This window comes from Elephantulus edwardii, unplaced genomic scaffold, assembly GCF_000299155.1.
Source record: "Elephantulus edwardii isolate Elephantulus edwardi_28Jun2011 unplaced genomic scaffold, EleEdw1.0 scaffold00108, whole genome shotgun sequence".
Taxonomy (NCBI): domain Eukaryota; kingdom Metazoa; phylum Chordata; class Mammalia; order Macroscelidea; family Macroscelididae; genus Elephantulus; species Elephantulus edwardii.
The window spans coordinates 9203287-9215707 of record NW_006399858.1 but is presented as its reverse complement, the minus strand read 5'-3'; positions in this window follow the sequence as shown (position 1 = coordinate 9215707).

The following is a 12421-nucleotide window of genomic DNA, read 5'->3' as shown; positions in this document are numbered from 1 at the left end:
CTTGAGTCTTTTGCAGATATTTTTCCAATTTTGCCAACACCATTTGTTAAAAAGGCTGTCGTTTCCCCACTTCACTGATTTCATCTCCTTGTCAAAGATCCTGTCTGCACATTTTGGGAGCTGTTTTTACTGTGTCCTGTTATTAATCTGAATTATAACCTTTTGACTAAAAAACAAAACAAAACAAAACAAAAAAACAAAAAGCAATAGTTGCCACTATTGGACCAATAGGCAAGATCATGATGGATGGATAAAGGTTTTAAGTTGTCAGTTTATTCATCTTGCTTGATTCTACAATCAATGCCCTTGGTATCAGCAACCATGGAATCAGGAGACAGATTGCATTGGTCAAATCTGCTAACAGAGGCTTTTGCAAAATTCTGAAGAAAAATTATTTCAGTTTGAAGACTAAGGTGTACCTGATTCAAGTAATGGTCTTTACAATCTCTTTCTGTGCATCTAAAAGCTGGACAGTTAATCAAGGTGCCAGAAGAAGAATTGAGGCATTTGAGTTGTGGTGTTGGAGAAGAGTACTGAGCATACCATGGGTTTTCAAAAAAGCAACTAAATATATCTTGGAAAAAGTGCAACCAGAGTGCTCCTTTGAGGCAAAGATGGTGAAGCTTTGTCTCTTATACTTTGAGCATGTTGCTTGGAGAAGCTATTCCTTGAAAAAGGACATTATTCTTGGAAAGGTGGAGCATTAGTGAAAGAGAGGAAGACCCTCAATCAGATAGTTTGACGCAATGACTGAATGAGCTCATGTGTGTCAGAGATGATGAGGATGATACAGGATAAGACAGAAGTCAAATCTGTTGTTCATAGGATTACTAGGAGTCACACTTCACACAATGTCACCTAACAGCACAACAAAATGAACAAGCAAACATTAATAAAAAAGAATTTGCCTAGGGATAAAACTCGGGAGTCATGAATGGATAGGAAAGAAGGTTGAGTGGAAACAAAAGAGAGGGGAGTGTGATGTGACAATGCGAGGATTGGATCAAGACAACATTTATTATATACACATGTATAAATTCTTGAACGGAAAACCAATTTGTTCTGTAACTTTCATTCAAATCACAATGAAAAGTTAAAAAGAAACTTGGTTCTCTTTTTTTATTGAATAATAGTCCATCATTTGGCTATATCACATTTTCTGTAACCATGTGTCAGTGGAAGATATTTTTCCAATTTAGTATTCTTAAATATCTTCTCTGGTGCTCTGGTGGCACCATAGTTTCTGATAAAAAACTGCACTGTAATCCCAAAGGCACACTGTTCAAATCTACCAGCTACCCCATGGGAGAAGGAGGGCTAATCTCTTGCCCCCTAATTAAATGCCTCTGAAAACCGTCCCTTTTTGTTGTGTATTTGTAGAATGGTTTTTCCATTTCCTCAGTTTTTAAACAAAGAGAAAAACCCTGCTCTGAGAACTCATAAAATTATTTTTCACTGTTCAGACATTGTGTAATCCCTCTCTGGATAACTCTATTGCTACCGAATTAAGTTTCTAGCCTTGATGACACAGTTAGATTCCGTCACATCCTTGGTACACTTTTATAGTTTAGTTGCTTCATTGCCATGGGAAAGTGTAAGATATAGAGCCAGATTGCTTAGCTACCCAACATCTGATTAGCTTTCCCAAGCTATAAAGTTATAAAATGCTATAAAATTATCATGTTATAAAATGTTTCATGCCTCAGTTCTCTCATACATAAAGTGGAAATATTAGGAAAAATATTTAAAATTGTTTGGGTAAGACCTATTCTAAGAGCTTTTAAAAAAAATTCTAAGCACTTTTTATGCATGAAACTTTAATGCTTAATGACATCTCTGTGAAGTATGCTCATTTTAAAGATGAGAATATTCAAGTGCAGGCAGAGTAGATGTTTCACCTAAGGCCCCCCGGGAGTGGATAGGGTTAGGGTTCAACTCCCTGTTGTGTGGGTTACTTCAATCCCATCTGTATGTAGCCTCTCACTACAAAACTGTTTTTGTTACTCTGAAAAAAAGTCTGGAGCCTGGTTTTTGAGCATTGTAATCCTCAGTGGAGGTTGTAAAGAAAACATGAGAAGTTCTTAGAAATGCTAAGCTTAGCATTTTTATCAGCAGTCAACATTCTGTAATTGTTAATTGCTGTTATTGCCTATAATTTCTCTTCCTTTGGGACATATCTGAGGAAGGAGTTCTGAAGATGACAAACATCAGTCTTCAACAATTGGCAATACAGAATGCAGAGAACAGATGAATGAGGATATGTGTGTTGGGAGCCTTTTGGTGGAAGGGTAAATTCCAAGTAGAGAAGAGAAGTAAACCTAAGGAAACCCAGCTCTTTCATACTAAAAGGACAGAGAAATTTAGGCTCTTTGACTAAGGCTGGCTTTGAGAAAAGTCTGTGTAGCCAGTAGGAATCCATTATGTAATGTCTCTGAAGTAAGGAGGAGGGTACATGGAAATGGAAATGTTTTCCAAGTCTTTGTTTAGAACATAACAACCAGGGGAGGGGAAGCTTCCATGTTAGAAAAGCAAGATGGAAATATGCAAGGGCAGGAAGTGAAGTTGGTTTTAATGCCTAAATAGAAAAAGAATCTCTCTGGTTTATTGAAATTCCAACAGGAAAATGAATGGAGGTGATTTCAATAGGAGAAAGCCAAATAACTGACAGAAATTAGGAAAGATTATAAGATAGACCAATTAACAAAAAAAACCCACCCCACAAAACCAAAAATAAACAAAAACCACATAGCAAAATGTATTTAAATTCCTCCATGTACTATGAAAAAAAAATACTTTTAGATCATATGGCTGAGAAAATTGAGAGAACTTGAAAGTGTCACATACACACAAACTATACAAAATTGTTGTGTTAGGAATTTATATAAAAATGTAGGAGAATTAAAACCATCTGAAAAAGGATTGAGAATTATGAACTGTGCAGTGTTAGTGAAGAGAATTTAACATATCATCATCTTCCAAAGGAAAAAACCAATTTGTTTTGTAGAAAGTGCAGCCAGGGTGCTCCTTAAAAGCAAGGAAGGTGAAATTTCATTTCCCATATTTTAGGCATGTTTTCATGAGGGATCAGTTCTTGCAAAAGCAGACATCATTCTTGGAAGAGCAGAGTCAATGAAAGAGAAGAGCTTCAGTAAAACATATTGGCACAGTAATAGCAAAATATGGCCTTGAGCCTGGCAGCTGCTATGAAAATGGCCCAGGATAGGACACAGTTTCATCTGTTCTTCATGAGGTCATTATGAGTCGTAGTCAACTCCATGGCACTTAACAATAACCTAACAGTCTTATCCAACAAACAAACAAACAAACAAACAAACAAACAAACAAACCAGACAAACTCATTGCAGTTGAGCCAATCTGACGCATAGTGTCCCACTTTCAAGTTTTCAAGGTTGTATATCCTTACAGGAGGAGATTGCCCATCTTTCTCCCATGGAGTTGAATTGACTCTTTTTGCCAGTATTCCTGTATGTAACTTACAAGAAGTCTTACCTAGTCTTCTGGTTGTTGTTGTTAAGTGCTGTCAAGTGGAGCATGACTCAATGACCCTATGAACAACAGCCCTGAATCCTGCCACGTCCTTTGCTATCCTCACCATCTCTGAAACACTCAAGCCCATTGCTGAAGTCATTATGTCAATTCATCTCACTGGGTGTCTTTCTCATCTTCACTGACCTCCCATATTTTCAAGGATGATGTCCCTCTCCAATGAATCATATCGCCTAGCTAGTCCAAAATACAAAAATGAAGCTTCCCCGTCCTTGTCTCCTAAGAGCGCTCTGGCTGTACCCTCTCTAAAACATAACTATTTGTTCTTTTGGTAGTCCACAGGATATTCAGAACTCTTATCCAGCATCACAACTCAAAGGCATCAATTCTTCTGTCATCCTTATTCATTGTCCAGCTTTCCCAAGTGCAACAGTTGATCATGGCCTGAGTTAGATGCATTCTAGCCTTCAAACTGATATCATTGCACTTCAGCATTCTGAAGAGGTCCCTAGAGTGGACTTGCCCAAGGCAATACATCTCCTGTTTGCCTGACTGCCAGTATGTAGGGTGCTGATTGTTAATTCAATTATTGACAGTTTCAATCCTTTCTTCATCTATCTTAATGCTGACTGTTGGTTCTGTGGTAAGGACCTTTGTTTTCTTGATGTTGAGATGTAATCCATACCGAAAGCTGTAGTCCTTGATCTTCTGTAGAAAGTGTTTCAAGACCACCTCACTTTCAGCAAGCAAGGTTGTGTGTCATCTGTATAACTCAGGTTATTGATGAGTCTTCCTCTGATGTTGATGTAACATTTTTCTTCACAGAGTCCAAGTTCCTGAGCTATTTTTCTGACCATATGGATTGCAGAGGTATAAAGAAAAGATACAATCATGACACACTTCTTTCTTAATTTTGAGCCATACAGTGTTCCCTCACTCTTTTCCCACCACAGTCTCTTGGTGTGATATACATTATGCATGGGCACAATTAAGTACTCTGGGATTCCCATTCTTCTCAATGTTAGCCATAATTTGTTATGTCAGATGCCTTTGCATAGTCAATAAAGCACAAATAGACATTCTGCTGGTATTCTTTACTTTCAGCCAGGATCCTGATACCCAATGATTCTTTCCACAGATGTAGTCAGTCTGACTCCTATGCGGTATATCAGGTGAGGTCCATGTGTAAAGTTGCCTTTTTTTAAAAAAAAACATTTTTTATTTTATTATTTTTTTGTGTGTGTACTGTTGAACAGATCCGATGGGTACAGGAAGAGATTGCCCCTCCTTCTCCAGCGGAACATCTTGGTGGATTCGAGCCGCTTGCCTTTGGGATTGAAATGCAGCTTTTTGCCACTAGGCCACCAGAGCTCCCTCGTAAAGGTCCCTTTTTTTTTAAAGGTTTTTGCTATAAAATAAAGCATTGAGAACACAAAATTCAATTATTCTCTAAGTCCATGTTTTCTGTCTACCATACTCTCTTCATTGCTTCCAACTTTTGAGTTCTAGTCACCAGTTATCACTAACACATCTTGGTTGCATGTTTGGTCAATTTACACAAGATTTGGTAAAAATATTCCATTTCCTTCCTTTGGCGTTACCTGTAGGAGAGTGAATAATAGTCGTATTAGCATTGTAATGTATGGAAAATATCCCATCACTCACACTGCACTTCAAGATAGAACTTGAACTTCAAGATATAACTTGAAATTGTCTTTTTAACTAGAAATGCATCACTATTCTATTTCTGTTTTTTCATTCCCAGCATAGTATACCATAATTATCTGATTCAAAATGGCCAAAGCTAGTTCATCTCATCTCACTAATGCTTAGAGTGTTGATGTTCATGCACTCCATTTCATTTTCCACAACTTCTAGTTTTCCAACATTCATGCTTCATAGATTTCATGTTCTAATTATTAAAATATGTCTGCAGCTGTTTCTACTTACTCTGAGTGACTACATATTTGATCTCTGTGTCTAATACTATAGTGACCCATGTTCATCTGTTCACAGATTTTCAGATGCCCTTTGTTTCAGAAGTGGATGGTCAATCCTTATTCCTAGTCTATCTTAATCTAAATGCTCCGTTGTCACTTCATCACTGGATAACCCTTCTGGTACTGAGACACTAATGGTGCAGATTCCAGCATCAGAGCCCCCAACAAGCTACAACAATAAGGCAGACAGACACAAGTACTATAATAAAAGGAGCAAATTATAACACCCAAACCTATAAACATCTAAGATAGAAAGTAATTAGCAATGTGAAAATCATTCCCCAGTAATGGAACTGACATACCTCTAAAAGCAAACTGTAAAGACAACTAAGCTTAAAAATATCATGGCACAAGACACCCTTGTCAGACCACAGCTGATGCCCATGGCAGAAAGGAAGGATGGGTTCCTAGTTAGGGATATTGGCACAGCTAAATCTTTGGTAATGATCCTAACCTAAAGGGGCTCAGCTTGCTAGCCTGGATGTGGGTGCAACTGTGCTCAGATGTGCAGGATCGTGGGCTGCTCCCACCACAGCCTGCCAACCCCTGCCTGCTGGCTCTGGTACCTATATGTACCAGGTACTTTTCTAAATAAGTACCTAGCCTTAGAGACTTCCAATCTTCCTAGATTCATTCTTAGTTCTTTGCATTTTCCAAGTGTTCATGAATGTTTGCAGTTGTTTTGTCTCATTGTGAGTCATGCCATATCAGCAAATGGAGGTTCTGAAAGCATTACTTTAACCACATTAAGGTTGACTTTAGTTTGAGGAAGCAGCTCTTCCCTAATCATATTTTGAATGTTTCCCAATCTGAGTGGATCATTTCCTAATACTATATCAAACAACAGTTTGATAGAACACTTAAATGTGAGTCCTATACCTAGACTAGGAGCCTTTTCTGTGATCAGAGCAAGAGAATGTTTCATGGTCAAAAATTAATAAATATATGCATCAGAGTTTGTATCCTCTCTCTATACCTATTCAGACTATATGCTGAACAAATCATTCAAGAAGCTGGACTATGTGAAGAAGAGTGTCTTATTAGGACTGGAAGAAAACACATCAAAAACCTGTATTATGCAAATGAAACAGTCTTGCTTGCTGCAGAAGATCCAAGACTACAGCCTTCTATACCAACTGTGTCTCTGTGTCAAGAAAACAAGAATTTTTACCAGTTGACCAATAGACAGTACCATGATAGATAACAGAAATATTGAAATTGGCAATTACTTCATTTTACTTGAATCCACAATCAACTCCCTTTCTACTAGTAGTCAGGCAATCAAGAGATATCTTGTTGCATTGGGAAAATATACAGTTAAGGACTTCTTCAAATTACTGAAGACCACTGGTGTCACTTTGAAGACTAATGTGTGTCTGATTCAGACATGATCTTTTCAATCATTTGATACGTATCTGACTGCTGGACAATGAATAAAGATTATAGAAGAATTGATGCCTTTGAAATGTATTGTTCGAGAAGAGTACATAATATCCCATGGACTCCCAAGGAACAAACAGATGTGTCTTAGATAAGATACAACCAGAGTGTTCCTTGGAGGCAAGGATGACAAAACTTTGTCTCACATACTTTGAGTATATATCTGTTGTTGTTATGTGCCATGAGTTGCTTGTGCCTTTTAGCGACCTTATGTACAACAAAACCCTGCTCTATCCTGAGCCAACCTTATTGTCTCCAACACATTTACCCTCATTATCCCAGCCACTGAGCCAATCCATCTCATTGAGGGTCTTCCTCTCCTGTGCTGTCCCTCCACCTTCCCAAGCATAATGTCCATCTCCAAGGACTGATCCCTCCTTGCAACATGCCCAAAATAGCTTAGATGGAGCTTCAGAATCCTTGTCTCAAAGGAGCAGCCTCGTTTCACTCTCTCCAATATGAACCTGTTTGTTCATTTAGCAGTCCATTATGTATTGAATACTCCAGCACCACAGCTCAAAAGTTTCAGTTATCCTTTTGTCACCCCTAGTCTTTGTCCAGCTTTCTGATGCAGAGCACGTAATTGTGAAGACCATGGCCTGGATCAGGTGCAGTGAAGTCTCCAGACTGATGTTATTGTTCTTCAATACTCCTGAGGGTCTCTGACAGCAGACTTTTCCAGAAAAATTTGTCTTTTGATTTCCTGGCTGCTGGTACCAAGAGTGTTGATTATGAAACCAACCAAACTGAAGCTGTTAACAATTTCAGTCTCCTCACCATCTATAATGATGCTGCCAATTGGCCCCAGGGTGAGAATCATTGTTTTCTTGATGTTGAGCTTCAATTCATATTTAAGACTGACGTCCTTGACCTTCTCCAGCAAATGCCTCAGATTTTCCTCAATTTTGTCAAGCAAGGTTGTGTCATCTGCACTCAAGTTGCTGATGAGCCTTCTTCCAAACAAATGTTGCCCAGGACAAACTCACCAAGTTCTGCCAAGAAACATGGAGGGTATGTTTCTAGGAGAGTCTATTCCTTGGAGAGGGACCCCATGCTAGATGAGGTACAAGGTTAGAGAAAGAGAGGAAGACCATTGACCTGATAGATTGGCATGGTGACAGAAGCAATGGGCTCACATATGTCAGAAATGGTGAAGATGGCCTGGGATAGGCAGGGTTCAAGTCTGTTGTTCATAGGCTCCAGTGAATAATATTCTACTTAATGGAACCTAACAACAATACATTGCATGAGAAGAGATTGTCCGTCTTTCTCTGACAAAGCAGTTAGTGGATTAAAACTACTTACCTTTGCATTGGCAATGCAATTCCTTACAAGTAAGTCAACCTAAGGGAACTCTGGTGGCCTAGTGGTCTATGCTGAAATTCCAAAGGCACAGTTTAAATACACCAGCTGCTTCACAGAAAAAGGATAAGTAATCTCCTCTTGTGCAATTTCCTGACTATGAAAACCTACTGGAGGCTCACCTATGAGATGGTTCTGATTTGACAGTACACAACAACTCAATCTAGTAGGTGAAAATAACACAATTTACCTTGATGTACACAAAGAAGATTTGAAATATTTATTTATAAAGATCAAAGACTATAGCCTTTCAACCATATAAAATAAATAAAACAAAAAATCCTCACAACTACATCAATAAGTAATATTGTAATAAATGAAGAAAATACAGGTGTCATGAATTTAAATTTACTTGAATCAGTTAATACTCATGAAAACCCACCAAATCAAACCCATTGCATTCAAATTAATTCTGACTCAAGCATGATAGAATCTAGTAGATCTGCCTCAAAGAGTTTCCAAAGCTGCAAGATGGCAACAGTGGAAAAAACAGCACAAAGAGCAGGAGGAGTGGCAAACTGCATAGAAATGGACCCCCAGAGATATCTACACAGCCCACAGAGACCAACATGGCACTACACAGACAGCAGGAATTTGAATCAGAACTTTTATTAAAATAATTAATTTGGGAGCCACAGGAGCAGCAAGCCATGGGCCCTGGCAGGAGCAACCAGCCAAGTCACTCTGGGACTCACCCACCAGGAGCAAGCAGGGCAGTGGGAAACTGACTGAGTCTTCTTAAGCCCTGCCACCCTACCAGGAAAGAGCAGATCAGTGGGAATTTGGCTGAATTTTCTTGGGCCCTGCTGACCCGCCAGGAATGAGCAGGTGGGTAGGAATTTGACTGAGTTCTCTTGGGCCCCACCAACCTGCCAGGAATGAGCGGGTAGGTGGGAATTTGACTGTGCATTCTTAAACCCTGCTGGGCAAGGACCCCTGGTTGAGGTCTGCTGGGCAAGGATTGCTGAGCAAGAGCTGCTGGGTGGGAGACAGCTGAAATTTGAGTAGGGACCCCACCCATGAGCACACCTGAACAACTGAAATCTAAGTGAGGTCCCTGCCCCTGTTCCTGCCCCACCTCCCTGTGCCCTTCCTGCCCCCTTTACCTGCCTCAGCCCCCATTTGGCTGCACACTCGTGCCAATATATCCAGTCATCAACTTGCCATTAATCTGGAGCACCTTGGTCTGACTTAGCTACAAGAGGCTGCTCACACAGGCCCTGAACTGAACCTTCCCTTGAGTCAAAAGTTCAGAGAGAAAAACACGCAAGGTAGCTGCCGCATCAATTTATAGAGCAGTGTCTTCAGATCAAGAATCTCTTCACCTCAGACATGAAAAAACTCTACCAGAGCCATGTCACAAAAGAAGCAAGCTATCTCACACCATATAGAAGCACAAAGCAAGATGTCACTTCCAAACGGTGACACAGTACCAATGGATTTCGTGAAACCAGAAAGTCTGATGAAACTTTCTGACATAGAATTTAAAAGAACAATGACTGAATACTTTCAATGAGTGAAAGACAAACTTGAAGAATTACAGGATATGGCAAGTAAAAACCAGGAGGAGCTTAAAAACCAAAATCCAAAACAATGCAGATAAAACAAACCAGACATTAGTGGCACCAGAAAAACAAGAAACTGCCATCCAAAATATGAAGTCTAATGTTTCAGATGCTGTCAACATGATGGATGAATACATGAGCAAAGTTGAAGAGATGGAACACAGAACTGGTGAAATAGAAGATAGAATTGTCACCACTGATCTGCTAGAGCAAACAGCACTCAAAAAGTAAGAAAAAAGAAGAAAATCCAAGAATAATGTGGGACACCATCGAGAGAAATAACATGTACATCATAAAAATGCCAGAACTGGAAGAAACAAGTAAAAATATCAAAAAAGTTGTGGATGAATTACTAGAGGAAAACTTCCCAGGCATAATGAAGAATGAGAGACTATATATTCAAGAAGCGGAGTGAACACCATATAGACTAGACCCCAAAAGAAAAACATCAAGGCATATCATAGTCAACTTTGCCAGAACCAAAGATAAGGAGAGAATTCTGAAAGCAGCGAGTGAGAAACAAAGATTTACCTATAAGGTAGAGCAGATAAGACTAAGTGCTGATTTCTCAGCAAAAATCATGCGAGCAAGAAGATAGTGGAATGACATGTCTCGAACACTCAAAGAACACAACTGCCAACCAAGAATACTGTGTCCAGCAAAATAGTCCATCAAATATGAAGGAGAGATCAGTATATTCCCAGAAAAACACAACCTAAGGGAATTTGTAAAAACAAGACCAGTATTGCAGGAAACAGTGAGAGATGTCCTTTTAACAGAGGTGCCATAGAAAGCAGGCTGGACCAAGTAACTAGCAACAACACCAAACAAACAAACAAACAAACACCAACAAAACAAAAACAAAAAACAGAAAAACCAAACCAAAAAAAAATGATAGGAATAAAACCCTGCCTTTCAATAATCACACTAAATGTGAATGGTTTGAATGCACCACTGAAGAGAAAAGGAGTAGCAGACTTAAAAAAAAAAACAAACACCCAAAACAAAACCCCAAATCCATCAATGTGCTGTCTACAAGAGACACACCTGAAAATGAAGATAAAGACTAAAAATAAAAGGGTGGGAAAAAATATAACAAGCAAATGGCATGCAGACTGTCGCCAATTGAGCACTTATCTGAGGGGACCTTACTCAAAGTCCAGTTGTCAAGCCTGCTTTTGGCAGCCCATTTAGGTTCCTCACTCTGGTTCATCCTCACTCTTGTCCATCCTTGCTGTATTCTGTTCTCGCTCTAGACCCTCTGTTTATGTTTCTTATAAAAGGTATTTGCAATGAAAAAGTCATTAATTGTTCTGAATTCTATAATTCTGTTTATATCAATCACTGGGAATGTCAGTTTCCCAATGACTAAAGCTCATGGGAAGTTGGAGCCAAGGATGGCAATACTTCATCTCACATACAAGGAAAGGCTATTCCTTGAATAGGAACATTATGCTTGTAAAGATAGACAGTTGGTGAAAGAGAGGAAGACCTTCAACAAGATGGATTGACACAATGACTACATCAGTGGGTTCAAGTGTGTCAGAGATGATGAAGATGGTTCAGGATAAGACAGAGCTCAGATCTGTTGTTTATAGGGTCTCTATGAGTCATACTTGACTTGATGGCACCTAACAACAATAGTTAAATTTAGGAGTTGACCTGGGATAATTGGTAGAGGTGAGCAGTTTAGATGATTATCACAAGGTAATTCTATTTTATTAGCTCTTTCCAGTATTTGCCTGTGGAGAAGAAATGTCAACTGGAAATAAGTTAGGTCCAAGAAGTATAGACAGAGGTAGATTAGAGAAGCCAGTATGACAACTGTCCATTCTCATGGTAGTTATTTATTCAGTTCTAATTCTATTTCTATTCCTTATGATCCCTTTGTTGTTGTTGTTATGTGCCATCAAGTCACCTGCAACCCATAGCAACCCTATGTACAGCAGCTCTGAACCCTGTCCTGAGCCAGTCTCACAAATTCTAACACACCAAAACCCCTGGCCCCAGTTACTGTATCAATCCATCTCATCCAAGGTCTTCTTTTCCTGTGCTGTCCCTCTATCCTTCTGAGAATGATGTGTTTCTCCAAGGATTGGTCTCTCCTGGTCACATGCCGAAAGTGTGTGTGACAGAGTTTCAAAATTCTAGCCTCCAAGGAGAAACTTGTTTTCACTCTCTCAAAGACAGACCTATTTGTTTTCTTGGTAGTCCATGGTTTTGTTTTCTTTTTCTTTTCTGCCAATGCTTTGGGGTCTGCCCTGGACAATGCAGCCTGAGGTTACCTTTGTTAGAATCTGGCGATCCGCAAAAACTCCAGGAGTTGACGGCATACTAATTGACATATTTCAACAAACAGACACTGGTCGGATGTGCTCACTAAGTTGTGCCAAGAAATCTGGAGAACAGCCAGCTGGCCCACTGACTGGAAAAGATCAATATTTGTTCCCATTCCAAAGAAAGGGGACCCAAGAGAGTGTGGAAATTATTGAACAATATCATTAATATCATATACAAGCAAGATTCTGCTGACAATGATCCAAAAAC